Raw genomic sequence first — 19,779 nt, 5'->3', positions numbered from 1 at the left:
GATAATGAGAAAATAACAGTCATTTTAATATATGATAACTATTACCTAATTACCGATGTGTACAAGGCTTAGCAGCCAATGAGTGTGCAACATTTGTACCTAATTAAGCATATCCAGTCAATGCCAGTGTTGTCATCAGACAAAGATCACTGAAAGGCAACTTCAACCCCTTTAATGAAGGGTATAATTTTACCAGGGGAAAATTATAGGGGGTGGTTGTTGATATGGCTGTGATCCCCTGCTGCACTTGAGCGGAGACCCAGGAGAGGACGTTCACCTGAGGACTCCTGACTGCATCTCTTCTTGGCTGGCCACTGGGTACAATTTTCCTTTTAACCTTGAAATTGATGTATGCCATCAGCTACAAAATCGGTGAATAAAGCACGTGCTTTGTACCTGTCAACCTGCCTCAACTTTCTTTGTGTTAAAGCACAAAGTAAAAAATCATATGCGCCACGGAATTCCTGCGCTGCCCCAGCAGAGTTTGAGGTCAGTGATCCCTCTTCTCAAAGATACCTAATACCCATTGCTCTCTGGGTTATAGTCCACACAGAAACTTGTTTTGGTTCAATTTCATTAATAGAAAACCTTTTGTGGACAGTACATCTTTATTATTATTGCCATATGTCAATATTATTGCCATCTATTATTTCACTTTAGGAGTGGCTTTTATTATTTTAGCTTGAAAACTGTTCCCAACTGTCTTAAATTAAACCAACATAAATTTAATTTAACCTGAGGGGAATGATTACCTCCCAGGCAATAGCTGTGCTTCTCTCTGCTGCTAGCAGTATGTGGTGCAGCAAGGTTTCGTGCCCTATGACAGAGCCAGGGCTGGTATCCGGGCTGGAGTGTCCACATGGCAATGAGCACTGACTTCACTCAGTCTTGCTGTTTTAGCTCATCTGCAAAACCAAGCCCTTTGGCTGAGTGACCAAATTCACTGCTTGGTACAAGTGTACATGCTCTATAGAGCAGATTGTAACAGTGGGGCCTGAGCTGGGTGCCTGGTGAGTGTTGAGGTATCGTGACAGTGGACAGGTATTATGCAAACTGCTGCTTGAACAGTTTTGCATAAACCCAAATGTTCCAGCTTCTTTGGAGCAAAGACCAAGAGGTCTACAGAGATGCTGTCTTGGAAGAAAAACTAAGACAACAAGAAAAGATAATTTGCACTGCAGTGTCTGGAGAACTCAATCTTAATAACAAGGTGAGTTAGAAGAGGACCTACAACCCTTAAAACAAACACATCTGAACAAAAAAAATCAACCTCCTTACATCAAGACACTCACTGTCTGAACATCCCAAGCAGTGTCTCCACAACAGACATCCAGGCAGCCATCAGAAACATGGCTTATGTCTAGTGACTTAAAAATCACCAGTGAGGGTGATTCCATACCACCTCAGCTTCTATCGGTGCTGCACTTTCTTCACTGTCAAAGATATCTTTCTCCTAATCTCAACCTGAATTTTCCAGCTTTAGAGGTGACTGTGAACAGGTTGGCTGAACATCTATTGGGAGTGACATGGACCAGACACGGACATCAAGATCTCTTGTGGGCCTCTCCAACACCCTTTCGTGGCTTTCTAGAATTCCAGTGTGATAAATGAACAGCTACAGGAAATACTTGTTCTTTTAAAATATTTGCTTTTTGCAGAAAATGTTCTTTTGATGAAATAAACAATATTGTTTGGTCATCAATCATTACCACCACTGAATTTATGAAAATGTTTGTTGACCTGTATAAAACCAGGAGGGGTCAGCTTTTCTGAAGTCTTACTGGGGCAAAGACTTCTAAACAAATATATGAGGTTGCTTTTGCATTGGAAAGTCAGCATATGTTACTTTGGGATCAGACAGATGGAAGAAGTCCCAAGACATGAAGCTGTTCCGGACATCTGCACACAGCCTGCTAAGTGTGTAAACCAACCAGCACTGAAACAGCAGTACTGTCATTTAAACGTGCCATCATTATGCTTCAGAGTTAACCCAACCTTAGATACAGCTATGCAGGGACGGGGGGTTACAAGGAAGCCAGTGACTGATCTTGCTGACATTTGGTCTAAAGCCTGTCTAAACTTATTGTTCCTTGAGGCACCTTATGCTAGTTGGGGACAACAAGTGAAAACCGTTTTCCACTCTTCAGGCCGGCATCCCCAGGCTGATGTTCAGGCAGGAGAAGCAGGGACCTGGCATGCTCAGAGATGTGCAATGTGGGTGCCTCCTCCAGAGACATGCCAGCTGCTGACTGCTGCTGCCTTATGGCAGAAGATAGAGTAGCAGAGATACCCATCCTGCTGGGCAGTCTGACCTGTGCCAGGACTGACTGTGAAACATTTCTCTGTTGATAAGTGTTGAGAGCTTCCCTGTGTTTGTGCAATGTTAGCAAATACTCCAATCTCTCATGTGCCAAGGGGGGCACCGGAAAAAAGCTGCTATGGTATCACTTTAGGTACCAACCATACATGCACAGCCTCCCTCAGGCTCCGGCTCCCTTCTTGCCTGGTGGCAGCCATTCTCTACAAGGTCAGAGAAACATCTCTAATCCAAGAGGACAGGTGGTTGGTCTCTCCGAGCTCCTGGCTTGGACAGAAGGGAAGTCCTCTCAGTCAGGTCCACCATATCCTCAACTGGCCACCCTTCTCTCCCATGGCTTTTTTGCAGCACACCTTTCCCCAGCATCTTTATAAACTATGTTCCCCTCACCAACCATAACTGTGGTCAGCTGAGACCTCCAAATGTCAAACCCTATGCTAGGGATAGTGTCTCCTAGCAGCACATCCTGGAGAGCTGGTGGACTCCTAGCAAAGGGAGCAGATTATAAGGCAGTGGAGCTTTAGTGTTTTTACACTGTGACAGGCAAACTTTTGTATCTAGGGTAACTTACAGAAGCTGCTTCAGAAGATAAAGGTGTAGGAGGAAACATAGTCAAGAGGAAGAGGTTTACCCTGAATATTTCCATTCAGTGTACAGGAAAGCTGCTTGGTGACATGCAGAGGTTTGCCACAATTTTCTGTGTAAGCAGCACTTGGCTTTAGCACGTGGACTCAGCACCTTGCTCAGAGGAGCTGGGGTCAAAATTGACCTGCACGCACTCTACATTTGGCACTGAGAAAAGGAAGTCCTTGGGGCTTTGGAGCCCTGAGATGTAGATTTAAGTATGTATTTAAAGGTCAGACAGCAGCTTTGGCAACTCATTTTAGCTCTTTTCCTCTGATACGTTCCTAAAATGGGCTTAGTCTCTGGGTGCACCTGTTAAAGAGTATAGTGCAATCAAAATCTTTTATGATCGTAAAAGTAGAGTTCCAAGTCACATTATATCTTTGGAGAAATATAGCTCTGGAAGACAATTTAGAGCAAAAGAATACACTGACTGCAGCTGGGAGTATTGCGTTTGATAATAGAGATGACCATGTGGAAGCTGTCTGAGGAATACACAGAATATATATTCCATGTATTATTTTCCAGGTCAGTGAAACTCCAAATATAAAATGCAACCATCAGGAAGTTTCCTTGGGTTTGTGGCACTGATGGAAATTCTGAGTCCCTCTGGGCAATGATTTTTCGAAAGTACTAGATCCTCTCTGTTCCCAGTGTTGTCAACTGGAACTGTGGTTACTGATCTTCAAGCTTAAGCAAAGGTTGAGTTAGAGACTTCAAGACACTAATGAAATATTTTGTCCTTAGCCTGCTGTGCAGATATGGGTCAGCTGTAGCTTTGGTCCCATGTCTTAACTGCCTCAGGGTTGGATTGATGGGAAGGTTATTTTTGAAAGAAAAAAAATTAATGATCATGTAGAAAAGAAAACTGTGAAAATAGTCTTAGGCCATTTTAGGTGTGTTTTGTGCTGTATCCCACCACCTTTACCTGTTCTCCCTGAAATGTAGGCTTGATTGTATGCACCTGTATTCTCTGAAGCTAGTTTTTGTTCACAGACTTAGCCAGACTCCTTTAGGTAATATTTTTTCACTTGCATCACCAGGCAAATTCTGACACAGCTCTTCAGCAGGCGGAGCGTCTTGTTCTGAATCTCCCCTGAAATCAGCTGATGGGACGATGCTAGATAATGCAGGTCCCCAAGCAAGTTTCAGATGCAGGGCTGCAAATTATTCCTCGAGGAGTTTATCTTTCTGTTCTCCCTGCACTTGTCACCCCACACCCCAAAACTGTTCTGCCAGCCTGCCTCTGAAGCCTCCCCTTCTGTGCCCTCTCTTGGATGTTCAGGTCCCCAGGACAGGCTGAGCCCAGCTGCAGTGGGGCATCGTGTGAGCTGCAGGGCAGGAGCAACCCTCACACTGTTACCTTCGGCCAGCTGCGCCCCGGATAGCAGCCCCCTTGCTGGATCCCACCCCTCAGCACACGGGAAAGAGAGACTTGCCACCCACACCTCGCAGGTCCGGCTGATGCAGGTCTGGGTGGGACAAGCCCGCGTGTCCCCCGCAAGCACAGAGCCCAGCCTGGCATTGCCTTCTGGAAGCACCTGCTTTTCTCTAAGCATCGACTGGGAAGTCTCTGCAATCGTCTCTATAAATACCTGCGATGGCCTAAAAGGAACAAAGTGGATAGAGGTGGCCTGAAAACGGGAATAGTTCCCACAGGCACTTTAATCACGGCAAGGGTAGGGTGTTTTTCCACTCCTGCGTACAAATTAGAAACCAGAGACCTAATTCCCTCACACCTTTCCTTAACAGGCTAGTAATTATTTTTTTTTAAAGTGTTTTGGGTTAGGCTAAGAGCATGAAAAATATAGAGGAAAGCCAAATTCTGAGCTTTTTGCGTTTTTTTCTCCAGGGGTATCTTGCTGAAGGACGCTTGAGGAATGCCTGGTGCCCTCGGCTGCATGAAGGGGGCAGGCGCAAGTCAAAAGAGGTGAACTGCTTTGTCAGTCAAGTATGAGGTTATGCAATGATAGATCCTCCCGGATGGCTTGTCAAGTACCTCTACTGAGCAGGGACAATTACAGAATAAGGGCAGCATCACTCAATAAAAGTTGCAAAAGTGAAAGACAAGAAGAGAGCATTTGCAACTGGCTAAATGTTCCTTCGTAGCTTTGTTGCTTAACAACAACTTGGTTGAGCAGCAATACCGTCACCAGTCACAGGCTCTTGTGGACAAGTCTCATCTAGCTCCGGGCTTTCATTTGCAGCTGGAACATTTTGTCAAATGCCTTTTAATTTGCTTGACTGCTCAGCTGGCAAACACACCAGCCTTTATTCTTAGCCATCCCACAGCAAAGCAGATAGCTCAACTAATATTAATGGTATAAGGTAACTGCAAACCACGGTACAGACTTCGACATGTACAGTATTAATTGAATTCATAGGAGCTTCAGCAGCGCTTGCCTGAAACACTCTCCTGCCATTGGCAAGGGCAGCTGGAACCCTCTGGGAGACATTGAAGCGAGCGTGGCTGATTCACCTACACCATGCCTCTGTGTTGAGTTGTTTCCAATCATCTATTCCTGATTAGCACCCTGTGTGGATGCTGTTACTGCAAAATCAGAGTGCATTGTTCCTGCTTAACTCAACCCTTGAGCTGCTCTTAAGGAACAGCAATGGCACTTTATATTTGTGCCTTACCTTAATCAGTGATAACTTTCAAGTGCAGGCAAGTCCTGGGATACATGATTCATTCTCTTAGAGGAGTGAGAGCAATGTAATGAATATGCTGAGCAGTCCTAAGGGAGGATCTTCTACCCAGCCAGCTCATGGAGGGGATCTGAAATGAATTTTACATTGGAGGTTTTGGGAAAGAAAAATGGGGTTCTTTTTTCACTTGATTAGTAAAAAAAAGGAAACCAAACCAGTGTTTTGGTGGGATGCACTGCATTGTCCTTGCAGAACAAGTTGGGGAAAATACCTTTTCACTCTCATATAAATTGTCTCCTACAGATGTTGCTCACCGCAGAGTGCTGCCTGTTTTGGTGGCATCCATGTCTATGACAGCAGCACTCATGGAGAGCAGCCATCCAACAGACCTACAAACGAAGGAGGAAGATTGCCAAGTTACATAGGCTCATCAGTCACACTTAAGATGGGCAGTTAGAAATTAACTCATGTATGAGAAATAAGTTGCTCTGAACCAAATATCTCAAATCTCCAGTGAGGGACAAGCACCCAAAGGAAACTTTGGCACTTCTGGGAAGAGAAAAGAAGCCCAATGCAATAATGGTCCTTACCAAGTGTGTATGTGTGTGACTTGGGTCCCTAAGGACGGCTTCAAGCACCAGGCTTTCCTGGCCCTTTCCACTCCAAATAAGCCACACTGCTAACATCCTTATAGTCATCAGACAGCATCATCTGGTGTTTGTCTCCCATTTTTTTCTCCACAGCGATAGGACAGAGAAGCCATTGCTATTCCTGCGAGGGCTGCAGAGTGTTGCGGAGGAGAGATCCTTTGTGCAGACAGACAAAAGCCATGGGTTGTGTGGGCTGGGGGAAGTCTGCTGCTCTTCAGTGCACCAGAGCAGGGTGAACAGTACAAAATCACTGGCATTTTGCAAGGGTTATTCCCTCTGTGCTCTGTTTTGTTCGCAAAAAGGATCTGGGGGACCTCACGGCAGTCCAGATTAATTGTTTGCCTCTTGTTTTTTTGAGCCACATGAGTGTCCATTTTTATGGCTGGACTGGTTTCTGAGAGCTGACTCGCATCTGGACCATTTTCTGATCCGTGTGGAACTTCTCCATGGCAAACTGCATGCTCCTATACAGCTAATTTCCTTGTGTCCTTCTGCTATTGTGGCTGGGAGCTTCTCCCCACTACCCCAAAGTGGCCTTGTGCTGCAGCAGATTTCTCTTCTGAATACCTCTGTACTGCTGATATAGCCTGAAAACTTGAATGGAGAGCTCTAGTCCTTGTCCTCAGAGTGAGACTCAGTGCCCTAACTCATTCATCAATCCACTAAAAATCAGTCAGCCAGTCTGCAAGGTGAGTCTGGAAGGCCCTGTGATGGGAAGGCCCTTGATCTGTGCTCAATCAGCAAATGCCAAACACTAGTGTGTAAAAGGACTCTGGCCACGAGAGCTCAGGAGCAAACCGTAGGCTCAGTAAGATGGCTCAAGCCATAATAAATGAGTTGATGATGGACCTTGTCTCTTTTTCCTGTTTGTGAATTACCCAAGAATGCACTTGGTGTTTGCAAAGGGTAGGTCAACAACTTCTAACGAAAATTTGTGCTTCTTATCTTTGCTGTTTTAACGCCTAGAAGAAAGAAACAGGGCAGTGGGAATAATAAAGCGGCATGACCACAAACATCATATAAAGCTCTAGTGAGGAATCATGGCAAAAGACACAGCAAAGGTCAAACTCCACTGTGCTTTTTTAATCTAAAATGGGATTTTTTGGTGTTTTTTAAATGGTCTTTGTTTTTGTAATGATCCCTCTTAGAAAAAAACTGAGTGCACAGTGGGCCCAAAAGCTCTGTTGCTGTTCACTCTTGTATGCCAGAAAGTCAATGAAGTGGCCACTGCAAAACAGGGCATGGTGGGCTGCGAGCTGGTGGGGGCAGACTGGAGTGACAACACCAGCATCACACATTGCCAGATCCTGCCATCCATTCCCACCCTCCTCATTTGTGCTGAGGTGAGTGCACAGGACCTTTGGGCTGATGAAATGCGACTTTGCAGGTGCAATGTCACTACCTTGATTTACAGCACAGCGCTGTCTAACAAACACTTTTTCAGCACAACCAAGGAGGTGGACATGTGTAGCAAAGGGTGGCAATGGGTTTGGCACTGTCACTTGGGACAACATCTCACCAAGCACAGCTTTAACCACGGGGACTTTGCTCACAGATGAGCCCACAGCTCCATTCCCTAGATACTCTTTGATGGGACGTGCAATCTTGTTCCTTTTCCAAACACTACTCTCTCCCACACAGGTGTACACACCATAGAAATGTAGGCAGGACTTCTAGGTCATCTATGGCCACCTGCTTTGGGTTGCACTATTAGGATCAACAGTTCAGAAAGAGCACCGCAAACTGGAAATGTTTCCCTAGCAGAACAACAAGGTAATTTGTGATGTCAGAAAGAAGTCACTAATCTTTTTCATAAAATATCCTGGATCCACATATGACATCTTTAATCTAGCAGATGTCAGCTCTCTGCCACATGTTAAAATTTAGTTCAGCTGTGCTTAGCTAGTTGGCATAAAGTAAATTAATTCTTGTAATTTAATAGTATGACGATGAAATATGGGTTACTCCACACTTGACTCTGTGTCCTAGATAGTAACATATGAATTTTTTAATAGGATCCACTTTCCTTATATTCAAAATCAGTCATGAGAGAGATAAATGAGGCTAATAATAAACAAACCTTGCAAAGGCCTTTGGGATCTCACAGAAACGAGGTTCAGATGGCTGCACAGTGATGGAGATTCCCCACAGCTCACGTAGAGGAATGACTGCCAAATGCTAACAGTCACACAGCGGCAGCTCCCAGAGGGCATTTCTCCACAATGGTGAAACAACCTCAGCCGAGGGAAAGGTATGCAACATCCAGGTTAGGAAGTCCCAGAGCTTCTCGTTGTTTGATATTAAGGTGTTCTTTCATGAGAAAAATTACTCTACACGTGCCTGATTTTCATATTCTCTCTCCCTGTGACACTGCAATGGCCCACAGTTGAAGACAGACTACTGGGATTATTAGCCAGATCAGCTACTGCTGCTACAGCTATCAGATGAAATCAAGGAGGTAGAATAGCAGTCTCCTTGTTTTTAAGGTAATTAGTGATGGAGAAGATTTATGGCCACTGCATTTATCGACTGTTTAATTTATTGGACAAATAGCCCTGTGACGGAAACAAATGTAAACTGGGTAGAAGGATTCCAGTGAAAGATCAGGCTGGAAAATGTCTTTCAAATGGTGACTGGAAAGTGTTGCATGGAGATGCAAGATGTTATCTTGCAGACATCTTGTTCATCACTTAATTCTGTAGCAGCTGATGGCATCCTGCATGTCATATAACTCTGAGTCCGATCAGGCAGCCATGGATTACAGGGGACGTTGGTTTTAAGGGTTTTAAGGCTTTAGTGCATACGAAAGGTTAACCTTCCTCCTCAGAAGTGATCAGGCAGCTCAGAGGGCAGAACTGTAGATCCCCAAACATTATAGATGTAGAGAAAAAAGGATCTAGAATTATTAGGGACCATTAATAATTATTATCAAGATCCCTTAAAAATACGGGTGCAAGAGATCTCCTTCCCCAATCTACAGTGCTGCAATGCAGCATCTCTCCATCTCAGGTCTAGGGGAAGGCTGAGAGAAGGGCAGGTCACTGCCTCCAGCCCCTTCAGGTGTGATGGATGGAAACAGAGGGCAGATATCTCCTCCGATGGCATTTTACACATCCCTTCCCACCAGCCCCCCCCCAGGGCTAAGATGGAGGGAGCATCACAGGAAGCTCGCTCAGCAGCTGGTGCATACTTGTGAGGAAGAAATGACATTTTGGAGCCAGGCATTTGGCAGTCTGGGATTTAAAAACATGAAGGGGTTATTGCAGGAAGTTCACAGGCACATGTCATATGCAATGTGGAAAAGATGTCACAAGATTATCGACGAGGCTAGGTCATTAGCCAAGGGTGACATGTATTTTGGTGGATGATTGCCAACTGAAATGACCGTCTGTGTCAAATCAAACGAAACTGGCCATCAGTACACTTGTCAGCAAAAAAAAAAATCAAGGAAGAAACACTTTATTTTCTGAACTGTTGGTTCAGTTCTACAACCCTGAAAACCTGGGCTCACCACCAAGTAGATGGTGAGCATATATTTAACTTGCAGCATTCAGGCAATCTCTACAAGGTTGAGAGCTATTGGTGTGCTAAAAAATCAGAATAAAGCTAAAATGTCTTTGTTGGCAGTATGCTTGACAGTTGGCAGGATCAAAATCTCTCTGACTATTTTTAATATCTAATTCATGGCTATGGATGAACCCAGTAAAAAATTGGTTTTGCAAGAAAGAGAAATGTTTTTCTTCTAAATTTGCTCATGAAAAAAGAATCATTAGTCTCAACGCGAAATATCCCACCCCATTAAAAAAAAAAAGCTAAATGTTATTTTAGCAAAAGAAAAATCTGTTTGGGGGAGTTTTCTAATTTTCTTTGACAAAGACAGAGGACATAGTTTTATGGTTCTTCTTCATGGAAAAAAAACATCTCCCAACTGCTCCTTTTTTGACTGAAGTTATTTCAGCCATCTCTACCTGAAAATGCCTCTTTCTGTGAGGAATGAAACTGGAGGATGAGGTGTGCCAGCCTAGTCCCTCGAGCCTCATGCTGTTGTTTATTGCTTTGGCTAAGAAGAGGTGCTACAGAAAGGGAAAGACTGCGTATTTCATTTTTCCACCTGAAAGACAGGACTTCCCTATTGTCTTTTGGCCCGAGGAGCTGTGCACGGTGCTCTCTCTTTTGTCTCATGCAGTGAGGACTCTCCACCCTATTTCAGTCTGCTGAAATCACCTTTTCTTAGAGTGCTAGGATTAAAGCAGCTTAATGAGTTTGCATACGTCAGCCAAACTTCCTTCAGTGACATTTAAACTAATGTAATTTATCTCACAGTTGCTGTGGACTAACGCATAGGATCAACTCCCGTTGCTCACCTTATGCCTGGTAATAGGCATCAAGTTGCTGTCATTGGATGCTGTCTGAGCCCTCAAGCCCTGGCGAAGCGGCCCCAGCTGCTGCGCTGAAGCCGGTGTGTTGCCCATCTTGTCCAATATTAATCTTGTCAAGAGTGGCCAGGTTGAATACCTCTGTGGAAGAAAACCCACCCAAAAACCTTAGGTATGACACAGACTGCTTCTCCTACAGATCTCATTCTGTTCTACTGAAGTTTACATCCTGAAACTTAGCATTATCTGTTTCTCAGTCTTCCTCTTCCATTTTTCAGGATTAAGTTTTCTCCATCCAGATATCCTTTTCCATCCTGGAAATATCTCCCTCATTAACATCTCCACCCAAAGGAGAATATTTATGTGACACTCTTGAGAAATGTGGGCCATCTGTCCATGGCCATCAATTAAGCCACTGTTTGGGCACTGCTGGCTTTCCACAGGCTTTCCAGGGGTTTACTGATGTCTCAAGTTAAAGCTTAGCCCCAAATTTTAAAAAAGTGAACATCAACTGGTATGAATGGAAACTCTGCCAACCTCAGTCACTCTGAAATCCTGATGTTCTCCTACCTGTCTTGGGTGAGTACATTTATTGACCTCTTTGATTCTCCTGACTTTGGAGGTCTATCATTTTGGTGGCCTGTCTTGGAAATTGATGTCCTGGTAACATAGATCACATCCGTGGAAATTTCACTGGGGTTGAACTCCCTATAGCAAGTCGAATCCTGAATAACAACCAGCTTCCCACATCTGTAAGTATTTGCTTTGGGGCTGAAATATTTCGCACTTGGTGCAAACCCACATGCAGTTAGAAAAGCATAGGCAGCATTCGCACAAATACCCGATGGCAGCGTTCATTTTGTGCCAGCTCTGAGGATGAAAGACTCTCTTCTGCAGAGGAGTAGGGCAACAGCAGGATGCCTCTTAACCTAGGAGAATTTAGGGAGTGTGAGAATTAAGAGATTCATTCTCTGAAAATACTCAGAAATATACTTCTGGGAGAGTACAGTGAAACATATTTTCACATAATGTCCATGAATATTTGCTGAAATTGGATTTTGAATTGTCTACCACAAAGAGTCAGACAAAACACATAGTTCTTGGTGCCAATCCCATCCAGTCAGACAACACAAATGTAGCATTCAACTAGTGTTGGTCCATGCAGTTTGAAGTACAAATATACTTAAATGCTTGCAGAGCAATTAATGGAAAAATACTCCTGGGCTAAGTGGGGGAGATTTATTTTCAATAAACTATTCATATGCTAAGTGATTCATTAAAAATTAATCTACACCATCCAATCACAAAGTGTTTCTTTTTAGGGAGTCAAGAAAAGAAGGGGAATAGTTCTCATTACAATTATCGCAAGAAGACTTTGAATGATGATGCACTGAAAAACTTTACATGTTTCTGTATGGTAAAAATTAGTCTCACCTTTTCCATCTGCTCTTTCATACTTTAAAACTCACTTGCTTTTAAAAGTTCAAACCTGTCATGTAGTTAATCCTCACTGAGAGCTAGTGTAGATGACATGTTTGAAAATAATTGGGTTTAGGAATAAGAATGTTATCAGTGCTGAAAGTCCCTGTCTTCTTCTAGTAGTATCCAACTCTTGCAAGTGGATTTAGTAAATCACTGCTCAAAACAGTCCACTTATCATTTGAGCAGAAAATCAACTCTTTTGTTATTGTTACTTTTTATTAGCTACCACTCTCTAAACTTTCTGTTACCTTAGTGGCACAGCACCACTGATGAAAATCTCTTTTGATTGACCATTCTTGCAGCCACCTCAGCATTACTACAGTCAAACACCTATCTATGTTAAAAGAACCATAAGACTGAAAACTCAAGCACTTGAAAATTAGAAAAGTTGAGGAAAAGTTAGAAACTGTATCTTTATGTTAAAATACAGGCTTAAATTATGTGGTGACACACTATATTTCCAAAAAAAGTGTTGTCCAAATAAACCATTAGTCAATATTTCTTTGAAGGTGTATTGTGTTTGGTGGCAAGGTTTTGGTAGCAGGGGTGCTACAGGGGTGGCTTCTGTGAGAAGTTGTTAGAAGCTTCACCCATGTCTGATAGAGCCAATGCCAGCCGGCTCCAAGACGGCCCCACCGCTGGCCAAGGCCAAGCCCATCAGCGACGGTGGTAGCGCCTCTGGGATAACATAGTTAAGAAGGGGGAAAAAAACCCTGCAAAACAGCAATTGCAGTGGGAGAGAGGAGTAAGAATATGTGAGAGAAACAACTCTGCAGACACCAAGGTCAGTGAAGAAGAAGGGGGAGGAGGTGCTCCAGGCACCAGAGCAGAGATTCCCCTGCAGCCCCTGGTGAAGACCATGGTGAGGCAGGCTGTCTGTGCCCATGGAGGTCCACGGTGGAGCAGCTATCCACCTGCAGCCCGTGGAGGACCCCACGCCAGAGCAGGTGGATGCCCAAAGAGGCTGTGACCCCATGGGAAGCCTGTGCTGGAGCCGGCTCCTGGCAGGACCTGTGGCCCCGTGGAGAGAGAGAGGAGCCCACGCTGGAGCAGGTTTGCTGGCAGGACTTGTGACCCCGTGGGGGACCCGCGCTGGAGCAGTTTGTGAAGAACTGCAGCCCGTGGGAAGGACTCACGTTGGAGAAGTTCATGGAGGCCTGTCTCCCATGGGAGGGACCCCACGCTGGAGCAGGGGAAGAGTGTGAGGAGTCCTCCCCCGAGGAGAAAGGAGCAGCAGAGACAATGTGTGATGAACTGACCGCAACCCCCATTCCCGTCCCCCTGCGCCGCTGGCAGGGAGGAGATAGAGAAAATCAAGAGTGAAGTTAAGCCCAGGAAGAAGGGAGGGGTGGGGGGAAGGTGTTTTTAAGATTTGGTTTTATTTCTCATTATGCTACTCTGATTTGTTTGGTAATAAATTAAATTTTTCCCAAGTCGAGTTTGGTTTGCCCGTGATGGTAATTGGTGAGTGATCTCTCCCTGTCCTTACCTCAACCCACGAGCCTTTTGTTATATATTGTCTCCCCTGTCCAGCTGAGGAGGGGGAGTGATAGACCAGCTTTGGTGGGCACCTGGCATCCAGCAAAAGCTAACTCACCACAGAAGGAAAATAAAATATGCAGCACACATAAGAAAACACCAAACAGAAGACTATCTGATTTTCTCTTGGATGTTTCTAACACACTCTTACCTTAATACTTGAGCAGAGCTAAAGCAATGATACATTTACTTCCACAGCATTGCTAGAGAAAAATGGTAGAGGCAGTAAAGCCTTGCTTGTGAATTAAGTGATTTTGAACGCCAACGATGAGATATCTACAACTTCAGTATTCACATATTGTGTCCAAATTGTAGTTCTCATCTTAGAAATGCAGCCCTGGGAAGGACCTCTTAGATCATGCAATCCACGGTCCTGGACTTGCAGGCAATGACTTTGTAGGCTCCCTTTCATCAGTTGCTCAAGCTTCACCTTTAATCGGGTTATTTTGGCTTCATGGCACCCCATGGAAGCCTGTGTGAGGACCTCATCACTTTGATGGTAGCAAGAGCTTCTCATTTTCAGTCTAGAGTGACTCCCAGGCATTTTAAAACCATTTGCTATCACGCTAAACTCACTTTTTTAGGAAACTCTTTTCCCTCTCAGAGGTATTTGCAGATAGCAGTTCTAGCTTTTGTCAGCTTTTTCGTTGCTAGGCTAAACAAGACAAATTCAGTCTTCTCTCAGAAGACAGCCAGTCGTCTCCCTCTGTTTCCACTGTCCCTGCCCTGCTCCTGTTCCAGTTGAAGTGTATTGCTCCGAAAATGGGGAAGCCAGGTCTGGACCTGTGAGCCTGTCATATGGTCATCTTCCAAAAAATGTATTATGCTCAGGCTAAGTTATAAAGAAATGAAAAGAGGAGTTTAGTGTGGAAAGGGTCAGGCGGCCTCAAGGTGGCAGGACCAATTTCACAGGTAACACCTGCAGTTCCAGACCAAGGATGGAGCCCGAGTCTCTGCTTGTAGTGAGACTGGGCCACTGATCGGAGATGTGCAGAGACATCCAGTAGATGAGGAGCCAACTCTGACCCGAGTTGAGGGAAAGGGATGAAATCTCCACTTTCCCTTCATGTTCTTCGTTCTTCCAAGTCAAGTCAATGGGTCTGTGGATCTGGGTCAGAGAGCTGCTGCTGTTTGGGGCCTTTTTCTGTTGCCTGCGTAGGTTTCGTGACAGAGGAGATGTACAGGATGACATATTGTATGGCACAGGACATGAACAATATCAGCTGGAGAGAAAAAAGCATTCCTAGATGTTACAGCCCTCTGGCCAGTCCTCTGTCTTTTTAGCATCATCCAGACCTTGAGTCAGTTCTCCGCATAAGTAAATGCTTTTCTTTCTCTAACGAAGTTTCTTTCCCTTTCTACTCTGCTTTTGTAATGTTGTCAAAAAAAGCAGTCAAGCTTTAGGGATGTTGGGAACACAGGCACAGATGCATCTGCTGCCACTGTCTCTGTGAGGCCCCAGCAGCTTTTACAGCTCAGACAATTATCACAAGTTTGGCTGGTGCCAAAGCTTCTCTATTCATCATTTTCAGTATTTCAAATGAGAAATGCATCCAAGCAAACATAATATCCTTCAGGATATAGGTACACAACAATAAAGATCAGTGACTTATAGGTAGCCAGGAAAGCAAACCTTTCTGGAGATGCTGCTATGCAGAACAACACATAAACTCAGTTGAAATGTCTGACACATATAAAAGTTTCCAGGAAAGAGTCCCAGGCACTGATACAATTTCTATAGCCAAATCCCTTCTCTGAACACCTATTCATAAAAGTAGGTCCCCAGCTACATGAATCGTTGCCCCAGGAAGTGAAAGATGCACTGCAGAGATTTTGATCTGGATAGGCTGTTGCTCACTCCCTCAGCATCATTCAGCGCTGTTAAAAATGCGCTACTTCATCCTGGAGGTAGTGGAAGAAAGAAATCCTGTGTCATTTCCACATTAGCTGTTTATGAGTTTGAAACATACATAGAGGCTCTTCTGAGTGTACATGCATAGGTATAAATATATATAGGTCTTTGCATGTATGTGTGTATACACACATGGACATATGTAGTATGCTTTATAGACATGAGCCAAGTTTGTTATGAAAATTATATGCAACAATTAACAGGGGAACTACAAGGAACTACAGGACTCTATATTAGACTGAGTAATGCCAAATAAATGTTGGTAATGCCAGTGCTGATAGGTTGATGAAAACAAAGGTTTCTCAGTCACTGAACTGGACTTTCAAGTATCTACCTGCCTATCCGTCTAGCTGTCTATCTAGATATGCACAAACTAAATAGGTCAACAAGCTACTTGCAAAGCCTAAGAGCTCCAACATGGCAAGCATGTACTGGACAAATGCTTCATCAGGATACTTGCTGCTGTTCGAGTATATGGAAAGCATAGGTTTTGTAGTCAATTAGTGAGAACGCAATGCAATATATTAGAAAGTGTACTACACACATTCTGTATACATATATCAAATGTATGTATTCTACAAGGCATGACTCATAGTGTTTGGGTTCTAGCTGCTGGACAGTTAGACCTCACTGGTAATTTTTTGACTAGCAATATACCATGGTTCAACAGTTTTGATGCTTGCTACAGTGCCTCTGTAAAAGAGACTTCACTAGCATCTCTGATGGTGAGCTGAGTCTCTAGCCAGACAGGTCAGAAGGAGAGGTAGATCTTGGAGGAAGAACCAGACATAACCCTGAATACATTTCTCTTTTCCTGCGGATGTGAGCCAGAATCCTGGGCAACATCAGCGCCCTTGAAAATGTTCTGGAGTTTTGTGGCACCCACGTCCCTCCAGTGCATGGGGTAGATGCAGCACAGCACTGTGCTTGGGGAGACAAGACAACCACAGCAAGTGCAGCTGAGGATTAGAACAGATGAAGGAGTGGGAATTGTGAGCATCTTCCCCACAGGACTGTAGATCTATCTTTCCAATCTGTGATTCTGCTTAATTTTGACAGGGAGTCTTGTAGCAAAGTGCACTGTGCATGGTAGTTGGATAAATAGCACAGATTAAGTTGCTTATAAACATTGCAGTGCTACCACTCTGGTGCACATTTCGAACAAATGCAGCTGCCTTAGGAGTGACTTGCTGGCTGATAACTGTCGCATGCAACAACTCATAGTGCTGGTATTAATGCTGCTTGCCCCTGTCTGTATGAGGATATCAGGAGATCCAAGCATGTTGCGGGGCAGGCCTTTCACAGAGAAAATGCACAACTTTTTGCCTTTGCACAACTCTTAAGCTCCTGCTCAGAACATTTAGGCATATGCTTAAGTGCTATCACAAATAGAAGATGTCCCCCAGACTGGGGCCTAACCATACCCCCTAAAATAGAAGAAACTCACATTTTTAAACCTGCAGCTGCCTAGGAAATGGATCTACTGAAAGATGAGCTCTGACCTGTAGCTCCCCCTTCCCTTCCCTTCATTAGATCACTCATCGCGTGTGTGTTAATGTGTGTATACTCCAAGCCCAAGACGCACCTGCAGCCACACACTGTCCATGCAGCAGTTCAGAGCTGCACCTAGCACCCAACTTACCCTAAATTCAAGTGGAACAGCAGCTGTCCGTCTGGTGCACCCCGGGACAGGCCTGGGAATCTGTGTGGATGGGAAGGGATGCCTCCGACTTCCCCCAAATGCGAGCTATCCCGTGGAGGCAGCAGAGCCTGCAGGTGGCCTTTGCAGTGCCACGCACTCGGCTTTGCGGGCTGTGAGTGCATGGATGCAGCGTGATTGCGTTTCAGTGACCTCCTTCTCATGGACCATCAAAGTTTCGGGACCTGGTGAGACAAACGTTGGCACTCTGGGTACCCGATGGGGGACCGGCAAGGCGGCAGCAGTGGAGCCGTCAGTGCCAGCAAGTTACCTGCAGGAATACGCTACCGAAGAGGATAGTGTTGGATACAGGTCTGCCAACGCAGCTACGCTTAGGCAAGTAGCACAGCCCTGCTCCCTGCAGGCAGGTGTTCGTAGGACACTGCTCTAGCCCGTCCTCCAGAGTTGTTCGGCTGCTCCTTACCCCAGAGATGCAGGTTATGAGGATGGGGAAGAGGGGCAGAAGGATTTCACCTCCTGTTCTTGTTATGAATTTGTTATCCCTGTTACTCACTGGGTTCCCATACAGGATAGCAAAAAGAACAGGTACTGATCATCTTCTGCAAATAATGCAAGATGTATATTGTGACTCAAAATCCATCAGGACAGACTTTGTGCCTCAGACAATAGAACTCCTATCATGGCACCTCAGGGCAGCCTCTCAGACCATTTTCACCTCCTCAAGATATTTTCCCTTTCTACCAGAGCAGCCACTATATTTGTAGTTGGTGAAAGGAAGGGTAAAGGGCTGCCGGTACCTGCAGATGGCTGCATAAGTTATGGCACAGAGCAAACTAATCAGAGAGTTATGCACAGCAGATTTTATTTTCCCATCTGTGAGATGCACATTGGGTTCCACATTCCTGTAAAAGAAAACATTAAAACCATCCGCTCTCTCTGGAAAATTGCTGAATGACAGCACGGGGAAAAGGGGGTTTCTCGTTGACAGGGCTGTCTACTAAATAAGAACTAGCTCCAGCCAATGTTATCTGGGCTGAACAAGAGTAGACAAGTTGACTATGTATGTGTTTGCATCCCCATGGTGAGGTGTAGCTCCTGGGCCCTGGTGCAAGGAAGGAAAAGGCATTCCCCTACCTCTTCCCTTACACCTTCCACCTTCAGCCCAGCGCCTGAGCCTCCCATGTCCCTAGGCCACTGTGCAGCTGAATATCTCACACCTGAGAGACATGCCGCTGTTGTGGACACGTTACAGTAATCTGGTAAAATCAAGCATTTCACAAAATAACTGTGGCGCTTGGGCTTTTTGCCATCCAACCATTTTGCAAGTACCACTGTGACGTGCTAGAGCTGCTCTTCAAGGGCCTCATTTTTCAGAAAATGCAGAGCAGAGAGTGCAAAGGCCTTGTTGTCCCAAAGTAGATGACCTCACCTTCCACAAATGAGTCCTCTGAAAAAAAAGAGACCACGTTACCTCAGATCCTCAAATAAAATTACCATTTTGTGGAAGCCCTGATAACTTTAGTCATTTCCTGAGAAGCAGCACCTACATGTATAAGCACACACATACAAACCAGCCACTCTGCGTACGCATATGTGTACACATGCATATGTACACACAGCTAGTGCATACATCTATACATTCATATGCTATAGATATGTACAACACCCAAATGCAGTCTCACAGTTAAATGAGCAGTTTTTAATACACAGACGTATGCATGGATAGCATGTGTGTCTCCCTCCCACGGGCATTTGTAACTGTGGGACTCTCTTCGCATGCATACGCAGCCTGTATCTGCATAAAAGGACTAGAAGTCAGCATCAGCGGCATTCTGCTCTTTCTGAAGGAAGAGCTGATGTGTGTAACAGCTCCAACCAGAGTAGGAGCGGGCAGCTCGTCCCAGCAGTACACTGCTGTTTCCTAGGTAACTGAACTTGAAATAAGGTGATGTCTGGAACTGGGTTTTATCAAATCAATTTGCTGAAGGTGCATACATGGGGAAAAAAACCCAAACATGTAGGATCCTACTCACTGTAAGAGCCAACAATATACCACTTATTTATTTTGGTAATTGAAGAGTTTGTTGTCTTTTAATGATCAGCAATGACATTTTCCCATTGACGCCATCTGTGCGGGCAGGGACATGTAGAAAATATGACTATGCATGTTATGCATTATTTACAGAAGGCCACAGCTATGTGCTTTGCAGACAAATGAAGAAAAGACAGACCCCTGCCCTGAGGAGGCTGCACGACGAGCTCAGGTCCCACCTTGCCTGTTTCTGGTACCTCGCTGAACCCACGTGAGCAGCCCGAGTACAGCAGCCAGACTGACACAGGCTAAGTTTCTTCCTCTGTCACATACTTCCCACACGACGGTGGCCACATGGTTGGGGCAAGGTCTACAAAAATATTTGTGTGCTTACCTAGAGTGTCTGGCTGAATCTGAGATCAGTGGGAGGGAGGGCAATATCTGTAGGAAAATGAGACGTAGCTTCTCTGCTTATATCTCTGCCCAAAAAACCTAAATGAGATGAGGGCCTAGAAGCCAGAGCACATTTGCCTTTTCT

Source organism: Calonectris borealis, chromosome 2 (assembly GCF_964195595.1).
Source record: "Calonectris borealis chromosome 2, bCalBor7.hap1.2, whole genome shotgun sequence".
Classification (NCBI taxonomy): Eukaryota; Metazoa; Chordata; class Aves; order Procellariiformes; family Procellariidae; genus Calonectris; species Calonectris borealis.
Note: the sequence above shows the minus strand (reverse complement) of the source record.